A 26,936-nucleotide genomic window follows, 5' to 3' on the forward strand; every position below is an offset into this window, starting at 1 on the left:
GAGCTGGGACAGTTAGACAACATTCAAGCTTCACACTTTGATAATCTCTCATCTCTAGGGGAAAAAAAAAAAAGTGACTCACAGTCGTCTATGATTTATGGAAGAATTGTACCGTGCAACTCTGAGAAAGCTGAATATATTGGCTCCATAAAGGAAATGGAAACATTTGTCTTCAAAGAAATACAGGCAAAAGGGTGTAATACCTTCGATGAAATCATGTTCCCCGTACGAAACATCTGCTGATTTCCTTTTAACTCTAGAAAGCAAATATTGTTCTCACATGATATCCTCATTTGGTGATTCAAGCAGAGTTCCCCAGGAGGGGCCTGGGATTGACTGATTGGTAAATATTTACTTATTTATATTCGAGAAAATTAAGAAACATATTTCCCTAAATATGAAGAAGTTTTTTAAAAATTCTATTTTCTTTTCTTCAATGGCAAAGAAATCCTGTTTAGCAAGTTTATTAGCGTTGAGGATCTGTTTCCTCTGTTTTGTTTTGTTTTGTTAATTGTGATCCTAGACCTGGCTCTTTCCCTGTTCTTCATCTATCATCCTGTCCAGATCAATACGTGGCCTCTGTCCCGGGATGGCACAGCTTTCTGTTTGCAGGCTTTGGGATAAAATATCAAGACATTGAGACTTTTACTAATCTTTCCAAACGCAGCTTTCTTTTATTTCCAGAAGTCCGCATTCAGTTGAATCTTCTATAGAGGTGATGGGATTTTCCTCTTGTTTTAATCTTGTCTCTCTCTTTCTGGTTTGACCTAAAAGAGGTTTTCCTAAGTGGCTATAAAACTAATGCATATGATTAACACAAAATATTCTCAGGGGCACAGGAAGTTTTGAAAGTGATCTTTGGTACTGATTACCTTAGCCAATTCTTCAGAAATCAATTTAATCATAGGAGGGATGTTCACAGCAAGATTTGCCCCTTACATATGCGTGTGCATATTTTATAGGCTGTTTTCTGGGATTAGCATTAAAAACATGATGAACGAGAGACCCAACATGGTGTGGGTGTTCCTGTTATTTTATATTTACGTTGGATCATTGTAAAATCCTCTCTAAAGTATAAGATTCCTAGACAGAGAAGATTCTCAAATCTGTACCTTGTTGAAAAACCAGATGAGATATATACTGAAAAGCATTTGCTTTGGGTATTTTATGTAAATAAGCTATGTCACAGAATTGGCGAAACACACACAATAACAACAAAATCCAACTTCAAAATGAAACAAGAAAATCACATTTCAAGGGTAAGAAATTGCTGGATACATTTTCAGAATGTAACAGTAGCGATGCTTTATACAGTATGCTATAGAATGCTTTGATTACGATCTGGAACAAATAGAAGAATTAAGAAACAGGGCTGGGATTAAAAACTGGAAGATGAGCAGGAAGGATAACATAATCTAATCAACAAGGCACTCCATCGTGTAAGAAGAAAAGAAGCTCTTGAACAATCTTGACTTTACCGTATTTATGGTCCCGTTGTATGAGGAGATAAATGATATTATTGGGGACAGGGAAAAAATACAGAGGTAGAAGGATTTAATACATCAGCACAACCCTAAGCAGCTATTTGGAAATCTTCACAGAGTTAAGAAAAAGTTTAACTCTTCATTTGACTGTTTAGGTGTTAAATCAATGTAACCTGAGAAGATACAGTCAGTTCTGCTCTAATGCTTGTTTTGAACATGCAAGTTATTAGTTCCAGTGCACTTGCTATACTGAGGAGCAGTTTGGACATAACCTGTTTGCTTGAGTATAACATGCCTTTTGAGCAAGCTTCCTGTGTGCCTGTATGTGATTTCATTCTCAAGAAACACTAGGTGAATGAGAAAAACGGCATCCAATTCAACGGAGCTGCATAGGAACACGTGCACGCGTGTGCGCGCACACACACACACGCACGCGCACGTGCACACGCACACACACACTCTCCCAACCATCGCAGTTCACCCAACGTCTTATGAGCTCATCCACCTACACCCGGTGGTACAACTTTCCATGAGATTTCAGAGAACGCTCCTTCCACCACTTCCCTATAACTCACAAGCTGAAACCTTTCTTCAGATCCCCACTTCCACAAGCAAACCTCAGGCCTTTCCCAAGGTAAAGTGCTATATTTATTGTAGCATTTTTGCCTTCCTTAACCATATATAAAACACTGCCACTGTTTTTATCAGGGTCATGTCTTTTATTTTTTAATGTATTGGTGATGAAATTTTTGAGTATTGTACCCCAACCCTATTTTCCCCAATAAGTCCTAGTTTTATTGTTTTGTTTTGTTTTTTTGCAGATTATGGTGATTTTTAAGGACACTTATATCATGTTGTAGCAGAACTAACTGCTACACCACAGAGGAGAACTCATGGGTGATGGGCATGTGAAGCACAAGCGCTGAAATGCACTAGGACCCTCTGCCCTGGAGGTGCTATTTCCTATGAAATAGGACCTGTTCAGGACCCTCACTCTATTAGCATGAAAATCTAAACATGTTAGTGCTTTGTCTTCAATTTTGAATTAGTCCTCTGGCCATGTGATTCCTAATGCCCCCATGGCTCCATTGACCTAGGATGAACCTAGCCAGTTGGCAATGCCTCATACTCTGAGATGGGTTTTCCAGAGGCCAAATGGACCCTTTTCTTGCCTTTTCAAAGAGAGCCACACAGGAAGGAAAACAAGAAATTCAACTTTTAAGCTGGCCTATTCATGGCCTTTGCTGAATCCTGGCAAAGAATTGTGGCTTTTCATTACAGTTCATCTCACTGATTTCCAAGTGGAATGAACTGGCCTTTTCATTAAGGCCATAGGAAAGCCAAGTGGGGTGACCCAGGTCATTAAGTGTTGTTATCCGATGAGTGAAAAATGGATGACTTTTCAATATGCATTTGGGGAGCCCTGTGTTTTCTTTCACTGGGTTCTGTTTTGTGAAAATCGGTTCAGGGGTCAGGAGAAGTCCGATCTTGCCTACTCTGTCCTGCTAGAACAGCGCATGCCTTTCTGCTCTGTGGGGGGATAAAGAGAAATAGACAGGCTCAGGAATCGGAAGTGGGGTGTTAACCATTCTTATTTCCCACTTTCTGGAGAGCCCAGCCATGTCACCGGCTCAAGAACATTCTGTTCCCCAAGTGGACCTATTTACAAAGCAGAAATAGAGTCACAGAGGTAGAAAACAAATTTACGGTTACCAAGGGGGGAGAGAGGTGGGGAGGGATAAACTGGGAGATTGGGGTTGACATATACACACTACTGTATATAAAATGGATAACTAATAAGAACCTACTGTATAGCAAAGGGAACTTTACTCAATACTCTGTAATGACCTATATGGGAAAAGAATCTAAAAAAGAGTGGATAATGGCTGATTCACTTTGCTGTACAGCAGAAGCTAACACAACATTGTAAATCAACTGTGCTCCAATAAAAATTAATTATAAAATAATCACCCCCCCCAAAAAAACACAGAACATTCTATTCCTGTAACCAGCAGGAGTGTGTTTTCATTAGCTTCTTAGCTTTTCAACTAAAGCCAACACACACACACACGTACACACACACACATACACACACAATGTACACACACATGTACATACACACAAACACGATGACACGTCTTCCTTCTACCAACCCCCCCACCCCTAGAGATTTCAGCTTGAATAAGAGGGGAAGATGGATTTATTTAAACCCCGTTCTAAATTCATTGTTAGGAAATATAATGATCTCTAACACTGAACCTATTAAAATACTTTGTGGATAAAGAATATAATTACAGCTTTGCTTTAATTTGAGCTAAATTTACTGTAAAAAACTCTGATTTATAAATTATTGAAATGAATACATTATATTTACTTATTTAGATATTATTAAATACCATCTTTGAAGGTATTATTTTACCTTATTTTATTACAGTTTTAGACTATGCCATAGTCTTTTGGGTTTCAGCACCCGATTCCAACGCTGTAGGGGACAGTTTCCCCTACCAACAAGGGGCAAGGGGTGTCTCCAGACACCAGTTGGATGTCCTATCATTCACCTCAGTTCTGAAATGATGTATCCAAAGATAGCATCAGATTCTACAGGTTCAGTCCTACAGGACTGCCCCCTCCCGCTCTTCAGACACCAGTTACAAGCCCAGGGTGTCAACTGACTGCCAACTGTCTCCAAATTGGAGGTTCCAACAACTCCCTCCAACTTAGAATGTCAATCGCAGGTCCAGGTTATAACCTGTACCTCTGGCCATTTCGCTATCAGAGATTCCCACGACCTTCTCCTTGGGTTTGATTGATTTGCTCACAAAACTCAGAAACATGACTTACTACATCACCCATTTATTAGAAAAGGATGTAACTTCGGAACAACCAGATGGAAGAGATGCGCAGGGCGAGGTGTGGGGAAAAGGTGTGAAGTTGCCATGCCCCCTCCAGGTGAGCTGAACCTACACAGGTTCACCAACTGGGAAGCTCTCTGAACCCCATCCTTTTGGGTCCCTGTGGAGGCTTCATTACACGGTCATGGTTGATTAAATCATTGGCCAGTGGTGATTGATTCGACCCCTGGCCCCTCTTCCCTCCCCAGGGGCTAAAGGGGCTGGGACTGGTATTCCAACCTTCTAATCACAAAGTTGGTTCCCAGGGCACCCAGCCCTCACCCCTTAGGTTACCTGTGGGCTTTCCAAAAGTTAGCACATTAGCATAACAGAAGACACCTTTATTGCCCTTATCACAGGAAATTCCAAGGGTTTTTTAGGAGCTCTGGGCCAGGAAGAGGTCTTACTATAAATCACAATATCACACTTAGACTGAACTTTTTGCACATCTAATTCATCATACTGTTTATTTTTAAAAAAGAAAAAATGGTAGTGGGTTAAGGATTGCGATGAAATATATATAACCCATTAGATATAATCGTTCAAATATCTTTATTAGAAATAAACAATCTATCATCCAGGTGTCTTGTTTACACAGTATTAAATATTCAGCTGTTTGGTAGTGTGTGTGCGTGTGTGTGTATGAGAGAGAGAGAATGTACTGGTACTTAGCAATCTTTTTGAAATGCATAGATCAGGATAAGAGAAATCATTAATGCAAAATAAATTTCTTAGAATAATTGTATGCTGAGGTTTGTCTACACAGTTCCGCTAAATTTTGGCTTCTTCGTTCTTTGCCCTTATGTATAAATCAAAGCAGATAGTAGAAATGTGAAGTATGTTGCTTTCTAAGCTGGATTGTGGTTTATAAGGTATTGAAACAACTGGGCATTATAAATATAGTTAGTCGATTTATTGCAGAAAAAAACTTCGAGGTGTAGTTTGTCTTTAAACAGCAGAATAGGGGCTTCCCTGGTGGTACAGTGGTTAAGAATCCACCTGCCAATGCAGGGACCACGGGTTCGAGCCCTGGTCTGGGAAGATCCCACATGCCGCGGAGCAACAAAGTCTGTGCGCCACAACTACTGAGCCTGCGCTCTAGAGCCCGCGAGCCACAATGTCCTCAATCTGATGATGAAGTTCTCCTAGGACCTGGTCCCGATCCCTTTTCTCAGTCTTTGCTTTCTTAACAGGTGCCCCCAAACCGCAGTCCACCTGCAACATTCCTGTCTCCCCAGTAGTTTCTCTCTTCTGACTTTTTGCATGCTTTCATTTAGGTTCGCAATACATTCATAACCTTCTCTACCTCTTGAAAGTTCATTGGTTCATTGTGAAATCACCACTTGCATGCAACTTTTGCTGATCTCCACCAGTGGATGGGTTTATCTTTACTTTGCTTCCATAACAATTGGTTTGTGCTTTTTTAAGCATTCGCATCACCTAAAATTCAGCAGTTCTTTTAAAAATATACTTACTGTATTGTCCTACTACTACACTAATAATTCCCTGATAGTAGGCAGGGGACCATATCTTATTCAAGTTTTTAACTGTAGTGTTTAGCACATCTCCTGGAATATATAGGTGCTCAATGTGTGTTAAATCAAATTCCAAAAATATATACATATATGACTAAATTTTATAAAAGATGAGGATCCTTTCCTCCTTCCCTTCTGCCTAATCCTTTTTCCTCCCCTCTCTTACTCTCCATCCTTCCCTGCTTTTCTGTCTCTTCTAGAAAAATATAAAACTTCTAATTATGTATCTGCTTTACTGTATAACAGATATAAGATTAAGTGAAAAAATTCAGAATTGCTGTAATTTAGTGGTGTTCATTTTTTGCTGGGTGAGTGATCCGAAAGTCCTAGGAACCTGAGTTTATTTAAACAAGTAAATAAATAAGATAGGCAGAGGAGTTTGTAACAGGAATAAGATGTATAATGTGAAACAGGAATGAAATGCAGTCAGGGTCTGAAATGACTTGGAAGAAGACGGTGGTGGTCTTCACATCAGATCCATGGGAAAGTCTAGAACTCAGACAGGGAACCCATGGAGCTTTGAGTATGTGAGGCAGGGTCGTGAGGGTTCTAAAAAATGGGCATCCTTCTGAGTTGAGCAAACACCTTCAACCCATACTAAATAGTCCCACAGAAAATTACACCAAGAAATAAATTTACCTGATATATTTGCTTTACATTGAGCTTTAAATCTGTCAAAAAAGAGACATAATCTAAACTTCAGATTTTGAGATTTTCATTATGATTTAGTTGTATCAAGCTCTCTCATTAGCTGGTATTATTTGGAACTAGAGATGCAAACATTGCTCTGTAGTTGTCATAATTTGAAATGGTTTTGCTTTCCTTTGGGGGCTGATGAAATTTTGTCTGGGGCAACTTATTGGTATCTAATCAATATTTGTTAGACCAAGGAAAGATTTGCTCGGCCAATACTTAGGCAAAAACAAGTGGTTCACAGCTCTGGTTCTGTAGCCAGACTGCCTGGGTTCATCTCCTGGGGTCTTCATTTGTGAGATGTGAGGCCTTGAGCAGGTAAAATGAGATGCCTGTGTCTACCTCAGTTTCCCCATTGGTTAAATGAGAAAAATAAATGACACAATACATGAAAAGTGTCTAAAAGGGTACGCGCGACTAATATCCACTCAATAAGTGTTTCTCGTTACTTTTATTTAGATTCTAATGATTATTGCCACAGTAAAAATATACAGTTGGAAAATTTAAGAAAAAAAAAGTCATCTTCAGTTTTAGAGCAATGCTTTTATTTATACAGAATCAAACAGGCTGCAGTAGACATCATCTTCATTAAATTATTTCATTTGAAATGACACCCACTGACATAGATGCATTTCATTCCCATTTTGTATAAATCACCACCTTTAGGAAATTATAATTTCACCATTTAAAAAAATCATTTATTGAAATATTGTACCTTAGGTTATGAAAAGGCTCAAATGGATGTTCCTTGAGGAAACAAATTCAAGTTGATTATTCTTTCCTTTTTCCCCCACTTCTTATCATATACTCTCTGGAAAACTTGGAACATAGCAGAATACACAGAATCCACTAGTATTTTTTTTTTAAAAAGGAGGAAACAGAGAAAAGGAAGGAGGGAGGAGGAGAAAGGAAGGAAGGAATCAAGGAAGGCAGTCTGGCAGGTAAAAGATGGGTGAGCAGAAACTTACTTTAAGAGTCAGTTGTAGGGCTTCCCTGGTGGTGCAGTGGTTAAGAATCCGCCTGCCAATGCAGGGGACACAGGTTCGAGCCCTGGTCCGGGAAGATCCCACATGCCGTGGAGCAGCTAAGCCCGTGCGCCACAACTACTGAGCCTGCGCTCTAGAGCCCGCGAGCCACAACTGCTGAGCCCGCGTGCCACAACTACTGAGCCCGCATGCCACAACTACTGAAGCCCGTGTGCCTAGAGCCTGTGCTCCGCAACAAGAGAAGCCACCGCAATGAGAAGCCGCACACCACAACGAAGAGTAGCCTCCGCTCACCGCAGCTAGAGAAAGCCCGCACGCAGCAACGAAGACCCAAGGCAGCCAAAAATAAATAAATAAATTAATTAAATAAATTTATTTAAAAAAAAGTCTTTTGTAGTTCTCTTTACAACATGAGGCACTTTGATTTGTGGTTTGTGGGACTAGCTGTGTGAACTTTACAACAGGAAAAATCCTGTTTGTATAAGCAAAGGCATCGCATTTCAGTTTTATTCCCTCTGGAGATTCAAAGGTTCTCAAGTTCTACCCCCTCCGAAGACAAACCTCAGCTCCGTCAGGCTTCTCCGTAGCCGGCACAGAAGTTAAGAACATGTGACTCTAGTAGACAAAACAAGAAGATAGACAGACTCACGGGAAATGTCTAGATTTTGAAAAGTACCTGATGTGGAAAAAAATTGAAAGAGACATAGGAATGGAAAATTCCTTTGCTGGCTTCCTGTTCTCTTTCCTGCTAAGGTGGGATTAGTTACCAGCTGTCAAAAGAAATACCACTTTTAATTCTTACTGGGGAGCTGGGGGGAGGAAAGCATTAGAAAAAAAAATGTCTTGGAAGAGAAGGAAGTAACGAGGACCTTCCTTTTTACAATCCCTCCCTGCAGTTTGAAAGTGTACAAGAGGGGCATAAGGAGGGGAGGGAGGGTTTTGCTGCCATATGAACACTGAAGACGAACTGAGGACATTATGTAGGTAAATGAATCTCCCTCACATGTTTCCTAATGAAATAATCCACGTGGCAATGAAGTTAGTTAGGGGTTTGGGTTATTCAGGTAATTGTCTCACCGGCTTCCCTTGGAGAGGCAGAGAAAGAGTTCATAAAAGAAAAATAGTCTTTAAAATAAGGGCATCCTTTGAAATCCGATCAACCGCCTTTGATGCAATTTCCATTCCCATAAGGCTTCCTTGAGGAGAGTGACCGCTTTTCAGTGTATAAGCACTTCGTCCAGAGAAATAGGATTTACACAGTGTTTGGGCACACCTTCACATGGCATGCTGGACAGTTTACAGAGCTCTCTCAGGGCACAGTTTCAGTTAATGCCCACAACTCAAGAGTAAATCCTATCAGTAAATGTGGGCATGACTGGGGAGTACAAGGAAGCCAGCACATGCTCCGAAAGATCTGCTTCAGCTGCTTCTCCTGGATGTCGGAAATTCCATGGCTACGAATGCATTCTTTTGCATTAAGACAAGAACTCCTTGACAAAGGTTAAAAAGCAAGATTCAAAATTGTGAATATGATTGAATCTCAATTTTTTTCTTAAACCAAAAGGAAAAAAGACTGGAAATAACTTTTCCAAAGGAAATTGAGGCTGGTGATTAATTTTATTGCCTCCTTTGCACTTTTATTCATAGTATCTACAATAAACATACGTAACTTGAATATCCAAGAGAGATTCTTGAAGGTATTCTCTCAATTTTTTCCCTCCTCTGGGAAGGATAACGCAGCTCTTAATCTGTTAGCGTGATTCATTCAGTGTATCAAGCTCTTTTGAATGATACAGTAAATTGCATCATTTGTATTTAAATCTTTTGCTGGAATAGTGCGCATCTGCTTATAACAATGCTGAACTGGATTTCTCCTTGAGGAAGCAAATTCAAGTTAACTTTTTTTTCCCTTTGCCTCTTATTGTGTATATTCTGAAGGGCTTGGAACATGGTAAAACACAGTCCTTCAAGTGGAAATGAGACACCAGGAAGGAAAATTGTGAGAGATGGGATGATAAAGAGAGAAAAAAACTCAGGCACAATCCAGCGATTATGATGTTGGGTGGAGCATAAGGGCAGCAAAAGGGTCTCGGGCCTTCGGAGAGGTGGAAATGGACAAGGGGTTGTAGGGAAGCTGGTTGAGACAGTGAACTGAAGAAAAGGGTCAAGGAGAGTAAGATCAGTCAGTCAGTCAATAAGTCTCTGGTCTCCAAATATGGTATGCTTACTTACTTAAAAAAAGCATTAATTCCTTAGTATCTATTGTGTTACTGTTTTGTGCTAGACACTTTGTTGGATTCAGCAATGGATAAGATCCAGTCAATCCTTACCCACTAGAATTTAAAATTTGGGGAAGGAAGAGACACATGCAACCAAAAAACCACAACGTATAGATTGGAAGGGATAGTGCCTTTAAAAAGTTTATTCTTTTTAAAGATTATTTTTTAAATAAACTGTGAATTGATATTTATAGTAGGCAAGGAAGGAGTTAGTAAAAGGAACCTTGAAGGAAAGATAGAATTGTTTTCAAGACTATTTTTTAGAGCAGTTTTAGGTTTACAGTCACATCGAGGGGAGGCAGAGAGATTTCCCGTATACCCTCTCCTGCTACATAGGCTTAGCCTCTACCACTACCAACATCACTCACCAGAAAGGTACATTTTTGTTTGTTTGTTTTTACTAAGGATGAACTTCCATTGACATATCGTAACTACCCAAGGAATCACCATAGTATACTTTAGGGTTCACTCTTGGTGTTGTACATTCTATGGCTTCAGACAATCGTATGATGATATATATCCATCACTGTAATATCATACAGGGTGTTTTCACTGCTCTGAAAACCCTCTGTGCTCTGCCTATTCATCTCTCCCCTCCTCTACCCCTCACCAACTCCTGATCTTTTTATTACCTCCATAATTTTCGCTTTTTCAGAATGTCATATAGTTGGAATCACACATTATGTAGGCTTTTCAGATCGCTTTCTTTCACTTAGTAACAGGCATTTAAGGTTTCTCCATGTATTTTCATGGCTTGATAGTTTGTTTCCTTTTAGCACTGCTTAATATTCCATTGTCTGGATGTACCACTGTTTATTCACCTACTGAAGGATGTCTTGGTTCCTTCTAAGTATGGACAATTATGAATAAAACTGCTATAAATATATGTGTACAGGTTTTTGTGTAGATGTAGGTTTTTAACTCTTTTGGGTAAATACCAAGGAGCACAACTGCTGAGTTGGATGTAAAAAAGATAGGATTCTAAATTGTAGAAATTCAGTTGGCTTGGAGTTAACCCTGTGTTATTCATTAATCAGAAAAGACGATCAGTGTCTTTGGAGAAGAGGGAATTGCATAGTTTAGCTAGCTCAGGGATTTGCAAGCATTTCTCTGTAAAGGGCCAGATACTAAATATTGGAGATTTTGAGGGCCACATGGTGTCTGTTGAGGCTCTGAGGGTCATCAAATTCTACTGTTGTAGGGTGAATGCAGCCGTGGACAAGATGTAAATGAATGAAAGAGTGGGGCTGTGTTCTAATAAAACTGTATATGGTTACTGAAGTTTGAATTTCATATAAATTTCATATCACAAAATATTATTCTCTTCTCATTTTCCCCCCACCATTTAAAAATGTAAAAACTATTCTTAGTTCCCAGGTCTTACAAAAACAGGAGTAAGACCAAACAAACAAAACATTTTGTCCATGACAGATCTAGAATAGTAATACCTCAATTCTAGACTCTAGAATTTTGTATAGTATATAGAATTGGTATAGTTTATCTTCTTTTTAGAGTCTATCTTCTTTTTAGACCACTACTAAAATCACCAGACAGCAGTAAAGTACAGATGATTGAAAAAGAGATCATGTATCCAACTTCTTATATTCAAGTCATGGATTCTTTCCTCATCTTGTCATTCGACAAATCTTAAAACAAAACAGGCCCCTTCAATTTACCTCAGTTTCTCTCTGTGTTTCGGGGGGATTGCAGCTCCCCAAAGCTGAACTTCAATACATTAAATTTTCAGTTAAGGTAGATTTAGGAAGCATAGGATGCAACAGAAAAGCCAATCCAGAGAATCATTTTTTTTGGCTTTAGAAAGTGTTTTTCTGCTTACATGTGAGTATGGGTGTGTCTGGTGTTCTGGGAATTTACTTCAAACAAAGGAATGAGGCGCGCAGTGATGATCTGACTCGGACTTGGGATGCCGTCCAGTTTCCCCATCTTTTCTCCTGTCCTGCTCCTCTCTTTCGTCTTTTTTATTCCGTGTTTAGCGGCCTCATCTTCTCCTATCAGTCCGAACACTCACCTAAACAAAGCCACCTTCCCTGAGATTGTCCTTGCAGAGGAGAGAGAGTTATGTGTGTGTTTTGTTCTTTTAAGTCCTTTCAGAGGGACCACTGATAAAGGAACCTTAGCTTTCCAAAAGCCGGGAACTGAGCAGGGTAACTGATAATACTCACTAAGCAATCACGTCGGCCTTATTATGCATACACCACCACGAAAGTGGCCTCGATCTGTATGGAAATGTAGACATTTCTCCAGTCTTCAGATTTCTTGGCAGAAAAGTTGACCTCTGGGTCCACTGCTTCCCTGACATTTATGGGTGATTTAAAAGATCCGTCCCTTGGAGGGTTCAAACTCTTCTACCGGTTACTGTGTAACAGGTTGCAAATCACGTGCTCCTATGAGAATGTCAAAACCTGATTGATAGCTAACAGGTTTGGAACACTGAGTATCAGCCTGAATAGGAGCTGTTGTTGTTATGATTATTATTCCCATTTTACAGATGAGGAAACTGGGATACAGAGAGATTAAGCAGCTCCCAATGTCACAGAGCCAGTAAGTGACAGCACCAACATTGAAATCCACTACTGCTTCCTCAAGAGTTCATGCTTTTACAGCTGCATAGCACAGGGAGATCAGCTCGGTGCTTTGTGACCCCCTAGAGGGGTGGGATAGGGAGGGTGGGAGGGAGCTGCAAGAGGGAGGGGATATGGGGATATATGTGTATGTATAGCTGATTCACTTTGTTATAAAGCGGAAACTAACACAACATTGTAAAGCAATTGTACTCCAATAAAGATGTTAAAAAAAATAAAGAGTTCATGCTTTTAAAAATGCAAACAAAACCAAACAACCCCCAAACAGCAACTACGGTCAAAACCTAGACATGGCCCCTTAAATTTGGAGGGTGAACCAAACGAGATGGGCCCTCCCAGATCCCCATGCTACCAATGCTCTTTGGAGTAAAGAAAAATGCTAATTCCTCTGCCAGCACAGAACTCCTTTTGCAATCTCCTGGATACAGCTGCCCCAGGTTCTGAAGAGCTTGGGTGGTTATTTCTTTAGTTTCTTGTGGCTGCCTTTCACATGTTTGGGAACTTACTCTAGACTCTACCACCTCTTCACTTATTAATCAGTTTTGTGACTCCTGGTCAGCCAGCTTGACCCCATGAGCACCTCAACATTTTGTTTCATCCCTGAGGACTAATTGCTCGGGCAGAGAAACTGTCAGATTGTACGTTCTGGATCCGGACAACAGCCTGTGGTTTATTCATCATCTGTCTTAAACTCTGATTCTTGAGGTTGGTGCGTGTGGGGCAAACCTTTAGCCTCCATCTCTGTCTTCTGTTTACCAAGGTTTATTCAACTGTGGATGCCGGTTCTTTGGAACTGCGCTGCGTGGGGTAAATGATCATTAAAGGCATGTTGAATAAAGGGATGAGTGGCTGCTTAGCTGTTTCTGGTTGTCTTGTCTCAGTTTTCATTGGCATCCCATCTCAACCCTGACCTGCTAAGGTGTACACAAAGAACTCTGGTGAAAAGAGCTTCTTTGCATTGCTCAGACCAAGTCTGAAAACTTAGCTCCCAATAACCCTGTTGGTAAATATTTGAGTCACTTACAGGCATAGTTGAACATATTCCTGGCCCAGGAAATCTTCCTCCTTTGTATCCCAGCCCGAGTGAAAAGTGAGTCAGGGTGTGCTTGGGTGACCTTCTCCCCGTCCTTTCTCCTGTGGTACAGAGGTGCTCAGCTGACCGGCTATTGCCTGCTTTATAAGATGCCAAGGGCTGCCTATGTAGATTCCCAGGGTGGAGCTGTAGGAACCAACCAGTGTCAATGGTTAACCCAGGTTCTTGGTGTCTGGAGCTTTTCCTTCCTGTATTATTAACTAAAGAACATTTTTACCATTGCCCAGCCGTGAGCACCCAGCTCGTAGATCCTCTGTGGAGACAGTGAACCCAGGTAAGCATTGCTCTATTATTGTCATTATTCAAAGTCATCCAGCCTATGTTTTGCTCACGCTGGCCTATTTGATTAGGAAGCAGCAATGCTTTGTATCCAGCAATGTAAATATTAGTGTTGAATTAAATGCAGTTAAGAGAATGTAATTTCCTATGCAAGGGCTTTAAGTAGGAGTCTGTGTGTCATTTTCCTTGAGTTCTTTTGAAACTTTGGTCAAAAACAGTTTCAAATTGGTCTTGAGAGAGTTGACTGAAGAGAGCTTATGTGCCACTGTAGATGTAGGTGTCTAAAAGTGACTTCCTTCTATCCCATATTTAATACCAGACGGAGTATTCTATAACTTCTATCAAAAGCAAATCATGGCATCTGTAGATATGCATACATTTATGAATATATGGCTTCAAGCTTTGGAATGTGTGTTTAAACATCCCCTAAAAAAACTTCAAGAAAAATAGGTTAATTTTTTCTAAGAATTATATATAGTTATATGAGAGAAAATAAAAACATCCATTTTTCTGGACTTATTTATTTATTTAATTTTATTTATTTTTATGCAGCAGGTTCTTACTAGTTATCTATTTTATACATATTAGTGTATCTGTGGGATGAATTGGGAGATTGGGAGGGACATATATAGACTTATTTTAACATAGATTCGAAGTAGAGAATTTTCTCCTGTTGTGTTTATTGTAATTTCTCTAAGGCTTTTTTCTTGTCCATTAAAATCTTAGAACTTTTGTCTTTGAGTATCTATTCAGAAAATTATAGATTTATCAATTCTTGCTCTCTGGACACCATGAATTCTTTAGCATATAAAATCAAATTGTCTCCCTTGTTGCTGGATATAGGTGGTAAACAAGAACTTTTCTTATAAAGCTGATGGATTTTGGTCATTTGCATTATACTCTTATACAGTCATAGGAACTGAAAGGTCATTAGGGAAATAAGACTGGAGTATTTGTGCTAAACACTACCCTTACAGCTACAAGAGACAGACCCTTAAGAAGAAAACAATATATTAATGTACCTTTGCCACTTTACTTTGGAAACTGTAGACCAACCACTCTCTTAAGAAGAAAACAATATATTAATGTACCTTTGCCACTTTACTTTGGAAACGGTAGACCAACCACTCTGTAAGTCAGATTTTAACCAACAAAGTGACTTGAAATGCCTAAGCCACAGCTATTTTGTGGAATGCCATTTAAGAGTTCCTGAAATTAAGCCAAAAATAAGCTTAAAGGTGAACAGGGTCCAGAGTTCAATTCAATTCAAATCAGCAGAGAGAGAGAAAGAGGGAGAGAGAGAGAGAAACAGAGACAGACACAGACAGTGAGAGGACCAGAGTAACTGATAGACGTAATTCCTGCTTAAGTTTATTTTTAGAACATGAGCACTGTGATAAAATCGAGGCATTAATCCCATGCAAAACAAGACCATGACAACATTTGAAACTGGAAGAAAAGACTGAAGTGGAAGGGACACTCACGATGCTATTCTAATGCATTTTCCTAAATAAGTGCATTTTTATTTGCAAAAGAACAAGAGTTTTAAAGGACACTGAAAAATCTGTTTTTTCCATTGTGCATGTGAATGGTGAGTCCACGTCAAGACTTGGATATAAATGAGTTGAAAGTTAGAAAATAGCATAAGGTAGAGTTTTTGGAAAAACAACAGATATATAAAGGGTATTTAGAATAAATATTTATAACCAAGACCACCCAAGGATTTGGTTGAATCATTTCTTTTTTGAATTCGTAAAACCCATCATTTAACAAACTGTTTAGCTTTTGTCCCCTGTGAATTTGTCCTTCAGTTACTTCCTTGTTCTAGGAAAAGTGGCCTCAAATCTAACTTTAGGAACAGTGGATGGAAAATGTCATTATTTCAGGCATCACATAGACTATAAATATTTCTATGGTAGCTTGGGGAAGTAAGCATTTATGTGCTTACTATGTTCTGGATGATTAAATACGATATTCATTGGGTCTTCACTACAAGTTTGAAAGGAGCTATTATGTTCATTTTATAGATGAAGATTAGGTTTTCCACTTTCTGGCTGTGTTATCTGGGAAAGTCACGTAACTGCTTCAGGTCTAAGCTTCAAACTCAGTCTTGTGTGAATTCCACAATGCATGTGCTTCTCGTTACCAGATGATATCCTACCTTTTCTAACATTATGATACTAAGAGTTATTAGGCTTGATACAAACAGCAAAAGGGAAATGTCCCCAGAAGGTCTCACACATATGATCTTTGTCCGAGGACGTGGCTGAGAACACAGACAGGTGACCAATACCCTCTCTCTTGAACCGACGAGTGATGTTTTCTCCACAGGTACCGGTTTCAACAAACCGATGGGATACCTATCATCACGGCTCCATCCCTCTACGGTAGCGGAAAACTTAACCCTGAAGAAGCTACCCTGATTCTTTTTATAAGGTGATGACTGACACTGCTCTTCTTTCCTAGGCATTTATGTCACATTGATAAAAGCAGTTCTTCCAGAATGGAGGACATTTTGCTCTTTGTTTTTCCTGCTAGTACCATTGTTTTGAATAATGGGAAAGAACTAAGTTAATGTTCTTAAGAAGGCAATGACCTACATTTTGTCTGTGAAAAAAGAAATTCTAGAATTCGGATTCTTTTTTTTTTTTTCCCCCGCCACCATAGTCTCAAGCCCTTGACCTCTATAAGACACTAACATGGAGTTAGTGGGTCATCTGGTCATTTCCCTGATTTGATTGTTATTGCACTTAGCGAAAAAAATCCACTTTTCTCTAATTTATTCACTGATGATCCTCTCAACAAATATTTATTAAATATAAAAAAGTCCTAAAGAAGGAGGGTTCAGTGGGAGATGATTTATTGCAATGAAACCATTTTCCTTAGGAACTTAACATTAGTGAAGGAGGAAAAACAGATAATTTGTCATTGAGTGATACAACACTTCATCTATTTAACATATTTATTGATTGACTACTGTGTGCCAGGCACTAATTAGACATCAAAATATATTGATGAAAAGAAAAAGACAAAAGTCCCTGCCTTCATGAATCTTGTATTTTAGTAGATGTTGACGGAGACTATCAATAAGTAAAATAAATTGCACGTCAAAGGTGATAAGTCTTTATGGAGGAAAACAATAGGGGAAGAAATTAGGTGTGGGAAGTGGAGGAGTGAGAATATTGTATGAGTTATTTTAGAACAACAAACATCTGTTATCTCCGAGTTTGTGTTGGTCAGGAAGCCAGGCTTATCTGGGTCCTTTGGAGCACGGTCTGTCAGGCTGCAGACACAGAGTCCAGTGGGACCGCAGGCATCTCAAGCCTCGCCCGGGGGAGGATTCTCTTCCAAGCTTAATCACATGGTACTTGGCAGGATTTGGCTCCTCTGGGGCAGTTGGATGGGGGGCTCAGTCTCTACTAGTTGTTGGCTAGAGACCTCCTTCAGTTCCTTGCCACTTGGGCCTCTCCATAAAACAGCGCCCAACATGGCAGCTGGTTTCCATTAGCTCCAGTGAGCAAACAGGCAAGACAGAGGGCAGAGTCTTTCTCTAGCCTGATCTTGGACATGACATCGCCTCAGTTTGGCCATATTCTGTTGATTAGAAATGAGTCACTTGTTCCAGCCAGCCCTCAAGGAGAGGGAATTTCACAAAAGTATGAACCCCAGGAGGCAAGGATCACTGGGGACCATCGCCAAAGCCGCTTGACACAGGTTTACATGTTTAAATAGGATGGTCAGAGAGAGCTTCAGTAAGTAGGTGAAATTTGGTCCAACTCCTGGAGGTGGTGAGGAATTGGGCAAGGTGGATACCTTGGAACAGAACAGCCAGTGCAGAGCTCTGACGTGCTGGGCATATTCGAGAAACCACAAGGAGCCCAGTGTGGCTGAAGCAAGTTACAGAGGGAAGAGTAGTAGCGGATGAGGTAATCTTTGTGCCAGGATTTTTTTCCAAGATGGAGAGGATTCTGCAAGCTAAATACGTCTGAGATGTTTTTTTGAGATGTTGGGAAAGATCAGGGTAGGTATAGATTTGAATAGTTAAGAGAGGAAAAATATTGTGTATGGCAAGCAGGTGATGGTGACAAACAAAAGACCGAAGTGGGAAATGAGGGTAAATGAAGACCTGGCTCCTCCAGCTTGACCGATGGAAAAATAAAAAGGTATCTGAACACCAAGGCTGTGCTGAGGTAATGACCTGCTACTCACCAAATGAGACTTGTAAGGAACACACCAATCTCATCAACACAGAAACTCATGCCAGCTGTTGCCAACAGACAAAGCAAATGTAGATTTATTGGGTGGTAAACACCATTAGAAGGCTTTCTCCAAATGCCTCTCTTCTGATTAGGATGTACCCCCTCTCAGATTTTAGCAAGTAATGACCGAAAAGTCACCCGCCGGGTCTTAGCATCTTCAAATGGTCACTTTGTTGGAAACCGTGGGAGAAAGGACTCGAAACAAACAGTCCTTCTGAGATGCGTATGGTCTTAGTTTATCAGGGCTGCTATGCAAAAATACTACAGACTGGGTGGTTTAAACACAAACATTTATTTCTCACAGTTCTGGAGGCTGGAAGTCTAAGATCGAGGTGCTGGAACATTTGGTATCCGGTGAGACCCATTTCCTGGTTCATATAGGGCTGTCTTCTCACTGTGTCCTCATATGGCAGAAGAGGCGAGAGAGCTCTCTGGGGTCTCTGAGGGCTCCACCCTCATGACCTAATCACCTTCCAAAGGCCCCACCTCCTAAATCCATCACACTGGGGGGTTAGGATTTCAACAGATGAATTTGGGGAGGATACAAGCATTCAGTATGTAGCATCGATGAACGTGGAAATAAACTCAGATCGGTTGTTTTCGGTTACAGTTTCTAGGCCCAAGAGCTCAGCTTCAGGAAAAAAAATGGCTTGTCTACACCCTGTAATGATTGTACTGGAGGATTCCTCTGCAGGGACATTTGCATCCTGCTTTCTTAGCTGGCCAGCCTCAGCGGACTTGGAGGAGAATTCTTTCTCTCATCATTTTTAGGCTATACGTACCCTGGACTTTGTAGTTATTTAAACATAAGCGGTGGATGACTTTATTTTTTCTTATAGCTGCTCTTCAGTGAAAAAGATGGGATCGATTCTTTTCTCTTCCTGTCCCTCCAGGGTTTTCTACTCTAAAATCAAGGATTCAGATGCACAATGTGTATAGCATTTTAAAGAGGCTTCTACTTTTAAAATGTTTTCTAGTTACATTGGCTCCACATTCACTCTCTTTCAAAAGTAGACCTGAAACTGTCCACAGATGCAAAGGAAAACTGAAAAAAGTCAATCATCTAAGAAAGAGCCCCAAAATAGATTTACCCAACAGTTCCACATAAAGAAGGTGATTTTTACCTTAACAATGTCCAGAAGTATCACCTCAAGTTCTGATTTTATGTAAAATATGAGTATAGTTTTAAAGACTTCAAACGTGGTTGCATGGCTTTAGATTATGTTCCATAAGATTTATTCTTTTAACTCAAAAAGAAGCATTCAGTTATTCTTTCTGTACTTAAAGAAAAAAGTATGTTCCAGCACACATGACAAAAACATATTTCATCACAATGAATTTTCATTTTTCATTATACTCCATTTTAAATTAGAACCATGTTCCAATGCAATCAATAATCATTTATTGGGCCTGGTACCAAGATGACAAAGACCTGGTCCTTGCCCTCGGTCTGGCAGAAAAAGGCAGATCTGCAAATAATTAAGGGCAATTCAATGACCTAGTACCATGATAACATGAGATATGATGAGCACACCAACGAATTGAACTTTTTTTCACGAAAGCAATAAGGTGATTGATAGACAAATTTGTGGCATGTTGCTCTTGTCCTGGGTATGCTTTTGGAATTCAGAACTTTTAGGCACTGAAATATTGTTTTTACTATGAACTCTTTTACGAGATTTTTTGTTGCCAGAAGCTTACTCTGACAGTTCCCTTAGAATTATTGTTTTCTTTACCAATTGTTTATTGGTGACTGTATCAGGGTTATCCAGAGAAATAGAACCAATAGGATACATATATAGAGAGAGGAGAGGTAGAAAGAGATTTAATATAAGGAATGGGTCATATGTTTGTGAGGGCTGGCAAGTCTGAAATCTGTAGGGTAGGCTGGCAATCTGGAAATTAAGAGTTAATATTGCAGTCTTGCGTCCAAAAGTTGCAAAATTTGCAGAGTAGGCCAGCAGGCAGGAAACTCAGGTATGTTGCAGCCTTGAGGCAGAACTGCTTCTTCTAGCTTCTTTGGGAAACCTCAGTCTTTGCTCCTAATCCCTTCACCTGTTGGATGAGGCCCACCCTCACTATGGAGGGTCATCTATCAATACTTTACTTAAAATCTACAGATCATAAATGTTCATCACATCTAACAAACACCTTCACAACAACATCCAGAATGGCGTTTGACCAAACAACCGGGCACCGTGGCCTGGCCAAACTGATACATAAAATAACCCATCCCAGGAACACAGGGCATCTTCACTATGATTGTATTTTGCCCTACCATTATTAGACATTCTGAGCTTGAAGCTTCAGTTTCTGTAAAAGAAATTAACTATTTTATACTCATTATATACATTTAAGATTCCATAAGATGGAGATGCCTAAAAATACCATCATTTTTGTATCGAAGCATCCAGTAATTTAATACAGCATTTTCAGTGCTACAATTTTTTAATAAGGCAACCTGGACAAAGAGAAAATGATTTCTTTTAATTCAGGCAAAGAAAAAGACACCACAGTCCAGCCTTCTAATGGCTTTATCTCTTAACTTCACTTTCTATACCATATATTTCAGCTACTATATATTCTCTCCTAGATTTTTGTGTAGTTTATATATTTTCTTTTTTTAAAAATTTTATTGGCGTATAGTTGATTTACAACGTTGTGTTAGTTTCAGGTGTGCAGCAAAGTTATTCAGTCATACATATACATATATTCATTCTTTTTCAGATTCTTTTCTCATATAGGTTGTCACAGTATATTGAGTAGAGTTCCCTATGCTATACAGGGGGTCCTTGTTGGTTATCTATGTTATGTATAGTAGTGTGTGTATGTTAATCCCAGGCTCCTGATTTATCCCTCTCCCCTACATTTCCCCTTTGGTAACCATAAATCTGTTTTCTATATCTATAAGTCTGTTTCTGTTTTGTAAATAAGTTCATTTATGTCATTTTTAAAATTAGATTCCACATATAAGTGATATCATATGGTATTTGTCTTTCTCTGTCTGAGTTACTTCACTTAGTATGATAATCTCTAGGTCCATCCATGTTGCTGCGAATGGCATGATTTCTTTCTTTTTTATGGCTGAGTGTGTGTAGTTTATTTTTCATATGTATGAGGCCTGCCCCCCAATGACTATGTTCACAGTAGTAGCAACATGCTAGGAGCTTTGAGAAGCCACAAGGTAAACATGGTGTATCTTTTTGAAGCGTTAATTTAACTCAACAGTTTGGTTGGAGAATAGACGAACTAAGTCAGTTAAGTGATAAGCAGGTTAAGTAATTATTTTTGTAATGCAGTATATATTTTAAAGAAAAATCATAAGACTGGAATATTTTGAGCTTGGGCTCAGTCCGATGTGTCATATTCTCAGATCTCCTAGGATTTTGGGTAGGGATAACGGTAATATAGTCATTTCTCTTTTGTTTTTTCAGATTTTTTAATGGACAATTTTGAGAAGCACTGTTAAAGGAGGATTTTTTTGAGGTTAAATACATGGGTTAGGTTAGTACTTGATTAGTTAAGGGGCTCTGCCTGCCTCCACCCCACCCAAATAGCTACTCACCCACAGACTTGGCAGTCTTCTCACAACTATGTACTTATCTCATGTGAGACCGTCCCGAACAATAGTCATTCAGGACATTCTGTCTCTACTTTGGGAAAATAAGCCAAAGTAGCCTCAAGAAACAAGGCACCTGGCATAAGGGCTGGACCACAAAAATTCTAGTAGATCTCTGATTCAGGGTTCTTCTATGTGGGAGCCACTGCCTTGAGTCTGCTGAACAAGAGCTTAATGAGACTCACCAACTTGCACTTACCTGAAAGACGCACCCAGCCATCCTGATGAACTATGAGGTTATTAACTGACCTTTTAGTGTTCTTGTCATGTACTATTGAGTTCTATTTATAGATGGCATAATAAAATCCTTCCCTGGACTTGCAACTAAAATTTGAGAAGGTGCCAGAGTCTTAGAGGCTGTGAGCTAATGTGCCAGGATTGTCACATCCAGAAGCTTGCTCCTTTGGTTCAGGTCAGAATTGAGTCAACTTGTGGGTGGTTAGAGAACACTCAAGGAGAAAGTAGTGTGGCTAATTTGAGCAAATTAAGACTTATGAGTTACACATATTTAAATTTAGGCTTTGTGAGAATGGAAGGCGGTTTCATTTCCTTAAGACTAAATTTTTATTTAGCTGTACCAGATAACAGTATTGAGTTGGAGATAAGATTACGCCATTTACACCAGGAGTTTAAAAGCTAAAGAAACATTCAGAGAAACAAAACTGAACGAAGCGAAATCATAAACAAGCAGACCCAAACAAAACCTAACAGAAGTAAAATATACTGTGATTTATGTTCACAGCAGGAGTCAGGACCGTGTTTCCATGCCTTATATTACTGTAGGCAGAATATTTTGTGTGTGCTTTTCCTGAACGTTTGTGTCACCTCATTCCTGTTCTTTGCTGGCATAAAGGAGGGACACTGTTTCTCCAGTTGTGCGTGGAATCTTGCGTGGGAAAAAAGTGACTGTATTAATTATGCACAAAGTAATACCATGATAACTATATCGTGGACCTGGTTATTTTTGGCATCAAAATAATAGCATTCAGTAACCACATTGCCACTCAGGAGACAGAATGTTGTCATCTTTTACACTTTGGTTTCACGACTTGAACAAATGGCATCTCTGTTCTTCTGAGTATGTGCACAATACTCATTCCACTGGGCACTAGGGTATATAAAGATAACTCCATCAGTTCCTTGCCAGTGGGAAAGACAAAGCCTATCCAAAAAGGACATGGGCAGAAAAATCAACTTTGCTGGGAAATTGAGGGAAGCTTTACAGTGGAGGTAATACTTGTGTTTCAGCTTGAAGAGAAAAGGAATGCCTGCCTGATCTACAAAGAACCGAACATGTTTGGGAAAATGTGAGGCTGGAGTATAGGGTGCTGGTGTAAGAACTGAGGCAGGGTGGTGACACACAGGCTAAAGAAGTGGTGTGATCTAGAAGTACCTCACCTGGGAAGGCTTTTTATAGGGTTTACCCTTCTCCCCCAAATCACACGCAACTCTAGTTCTAAGACTGAACTATTTACCCATTCATTACCTGTGACTTATTCTGGGAAAGGAGAAGGATTTAATAGAAAATGTAGAGAACAGAGAAGAGATAGAAGAAGCTAATTCCTGATGTTTTTCTGCTTTACAGAGGACTGTTTGATTCTCATGCAAGGTGGGCTTTTTCCAAGACATAGAACTCTTTCTAATGCAAATAACTTAATAATTGCTCATCAGGGCTCTATTTTCTTCCCAGGTTGTCCATTCGCCATGCTTTATTGTCCTAAACTGCGTGGATATTAACTTGGTGCCACGCTATTTAGGGAGCACGTGGTCAGAATAGTTTTTTTCACACCTGAATGGAGCGCTTGAGATGGGATCAGGGATTCACCTGCAAAGACGCAGCTCCTCTGTGTACCAAGGGATGACCAGATAGACTAAACGGGGCATCATGGCGGTGGAAAGAACACTGGGCTCAAAGTCAGATGCCTTCAGTCTTAGGATCGTTACATATTTATTCTTATTGGACAGTAAGTAGTTCTCCATGGTCAGTTTCCTCATCTATAAAATAAAAATATTCCCATCATTTATTTCTACATTCCTTCAACAGACACTTAATAGTGTATGTGTATATATTGTGTGCTTATTTATATATATATAAATACATATGCTATATATAAAAATAAATCTATATTATATATATAGGAGAATATATATATATACACACACACACACACATTCCTCTAGTGGTTCTGCTTTTCTACTCAAACCCTGGTAACCAACCCTATTAGGTATATATATGTATATATATATGACATGATAATCTGTGACCTTATATAATGGGTGACACGTCTGGTGCTGCAAGGCAGGCAGCTGGCAGCACAGGTGGACGTGAGGTGAAGGAGGACAGCAGGTGAGAGCCAGCACAGCTTAGCCGGAAGCCACCAGGGTGAAATGAAGCTCATGTTCATCTCTCACAGCCTTTGAGCTTCCAGTGAGATCATGGGGGTGTCCGGAGGGGAAGAGGCTGCCCCCCGCCATGTAACCCAGGTGCCGCAGAAGCTGAAGGAAGAAACCCAGCAGGAACCACGGGCTCACCTGTTGCTCTGTGCCAACACGTTAGCCAGCAAATCCATGCCAACCTGTGTGAAGTCCCACAGTGCCTCGTGCCCTGTGCCGACCTTCCGATGTAAAGAGAATACAGCTGTTGGTTTACTTCCGCCTTACAGATGTCATGCAGAATGTCTCCCATGGCCCAGGCTAACCTGGAACTGTGAAGGAAATAGGATTCTGGAACGTGTAGTCCCAGTTTAGCTAAACTGATACCATCCAAACCTACCACCTCTGATGCCTGCCATTCAGAACATAAAACAAATGATCGAAACATAGTTTCTGTCTCCAAACAGCTACCTGTATGGTAGGAGAGAGTCTTCCTTCACTCCGATGTGTGTTATAATAGAACTACTTGTGTAATGGAACACAGCACAAAGTGAGAACAATACACGTGAACAAGCTCTGGAGTATTAAGTATTAAGTTTTTAATGGCTTTGCAGAACCTCATTTTGGCTATTTGATTACCTCTACTTAAAATAGTGAAAACTGGAGAATAAATGTGTTCTAGATATTTTAATAAATGTATATTCCCTGAGATACCCTCGTCTTTATCTTAGTTCACTTGGGCGAGTGGTGGTGCTGAACGGATAGCAACCAAATCTCTACACTAACCCAGATCTTCTGGTTCGCGTAATTATGTATGCTTATTTAAGTCACCAACCGTTTTTCCACAGAGACGATGTTTGTTTTGCTTAAGTATAACTTACCCCTCTTTTAACCTGAGGAAAGAAACCCAGAGATATATTAAGAAACTTCTTGACCGGTAGCAAAATTTCTTGACAATGAGAAAAATATAGAAAAAAGCAATGAAGATAGGAAATAGCCTCAACATGCTATGCCAAAACGATATTACGAATGCTGCTTCTTTATCATCACCATCTTGTATAAATTTTCTCTATTTCCTTATTAGATTATGTTTGACTAACTCTTTCAGCTTAATCTGTCTCAGTTTCTCTTCCTTTGCTGCTGTCTAATAGGGTAGATTTGGAATATTTCAAAGGCGTCGTGTTTTCTCTGTATCACAAAGATAGTGTCACAAGGATAGGTGGCCTCATCCGTTCTGTGAAGGGTTTGTGTTCACATCCCAAACGTTCTGTTACCAAAGTCGTGGAAAGAAGATATTTCTGCTGAATCTTCCATGAATGATACGAGACTACATGGAGAAACTTATGGGATGTTTCACCTACCAATAACAAAGGAGCATGTGTCACTTCAAGGCAGAAATAACGTTTTCAGTTTACTCCCTGATTTTTATTTAACAGACACAGGGTACTAACTACATGCTGTGCGTTGTTCTAAGTGCTTTACAAGTATTCATCCTTCCACCCCCACGAGAAACTTTATTTTTACAGATAAGAAAACAGGAGCACAGAGAGGCCATGAAATGTTCCCAAGGCCACACAGCTAGTAAGTGGCATAGCTGATTTTGGACCAGGCAGCCTTTCTCTATAATAAGTGTTTTAAACCATTAACCCACACCCTCTAAAGAACCTCAGTTCCCCATAAATTCATATCTGTGTGATTGTTAGTAATGCTAAATTAGATTGACACATAATTTGGGTTATACACCTAACGTTCAAGAAACCTTTGTACGCAACTCAGAGTGAAAGCCTGAGGACTGCTCAGGCATTGAAATGATAAAATAGAATCAAACCCTTCCCTCTGAACCCTGCTCTCTGCTCTCTGGTTATTGGTTTCTTTGAAGTATTCTATTTTGCACGCCAAACATTAAGTTGTGCTTTCTCTATCAAAGGCATTTAAAGAATAAAAAACAAGCAAATCAGAAACAGAAAAGAAGATATCTGTACTCTATTTAACAGGCAGAACCCCAGCTGCACCAGCACAAGCATCTGTCATTTTCATCAAAAGTTAATAAACACACAAAAAAGTTAATCGACACAAACAGAATTTTAACACCATAAATCAATAAGGACTTCACTTCATAAAGCAAATATAATAGCCAATCTAAGGAAAGTAATAATTCATTGATGGGGGAAAATACAATCGTTCTTTATGGTCCTAATGACATATGGAAATCTGTCGGCTTTAATACCAAGTATTGAACTAATACCAAACAAACCATTTGTTTGAGGGGAAAAATATGATAAAAGTAGAGCCCAATGGGCCTTGACAGAGTTCTTAGTTTAGAGTAGAAAGTCTCCCTTTCATTAATTCAGTATAAAATAGACCCCTTCTTTGTGCCAGTGAATATTAACTTCATTAGTTAGAAGTCGCTGCTCGTGATACGCAAATATTTACAATGGAAGTTTTCATGGAGAAAGTAGAAGCAGCCTTAGTTTTCACTCTTGCATTAAAATTAATTAAGAATAACAGTGAGTGATATGAAGTCACCTGTGTTAACTATTTATGGCGTAGCAAATCCTGTATTTCATTGGTTCTGCCATTTATTACAAATGAAGTCAAATTTATATCTTGAGAAAGAGCATCCAACAAAGCCAGTGATCAGCATAATGAAATTGTATTTTTAATAGTAAAATATTTTCAGTATTCTCTGAAAGAAAAAGAAAAAACTATACTTCCAAAGAAAGAAAGCTGTTAGCATTACATTTTTACTATTTAAAAATAATTCCATGAAAATAATTATTAATCATTTTCCAGGAGTCATCATAAAAATGTCTCTTGAAGAAATAGGATGTTTACTTCTTAA

General features: G+C 39.5%; 1 protein-coding gene and 1 long non-coding RNA gene across 11 annotated transcripts in view; one reads left to right on the top strand and one right to left on the bottom strand.

Moving 5' to 3' along the window:
- KCNJ16 (potassium inwardly rectifying channel subfamily J member 16) overlaps positions 1 to 26,936 on the top strand; it is a 162,027-nt gene that overhangs the window by 92,939 nt on the left and 42,152 nt on the right. For 4 of the 10 annotated variants that reach the window (XM_082370479.1, XM_082370477.1, XM_082370478.1 and 1 more), the window contains exons 1-2: positions 13,152 to 13,838; positions 16,175 to 16,279. The exons of 2 other annotated variants lie outside the window; for them this stretch is intronic. The gene's annotated coding sequence lies outside the window, so the exon portion shown is untranslated. Of the gene's footprint in view, positions 1 to 13,151; positions 13,839 to 16,174; positions 16,280 to 26,936 lie in introns of those variants that run through there. 4 more of the 10 variants (XM_082370481.1, XM_082370483.1, XM_082370482.1 and 1 more) reach the window with 1 other exon arrangement.
- Positions 1 to 26,936, bottom strand: part of LOC309617797 — a 502,721-nt gene that overhangs the window by 24,338 nt on the left and 451,447 nt on the right. The gene's annotated exons all lie outside the window — the stretch shown is intronic.

Source organism: Balaenoptera borealis (assembly GCF_965194805.1).
Source record: "Balaenoptera borealis genome assembly, chromosome: 20".
NCBI classification, from domain to species: domain Eukaryota; kingdom Metazoa; phylum Chordata; class Mammalia; order Artiodactyla; family Balaenopteridae; genus Balaenoptera; species Balaenoptera borealis.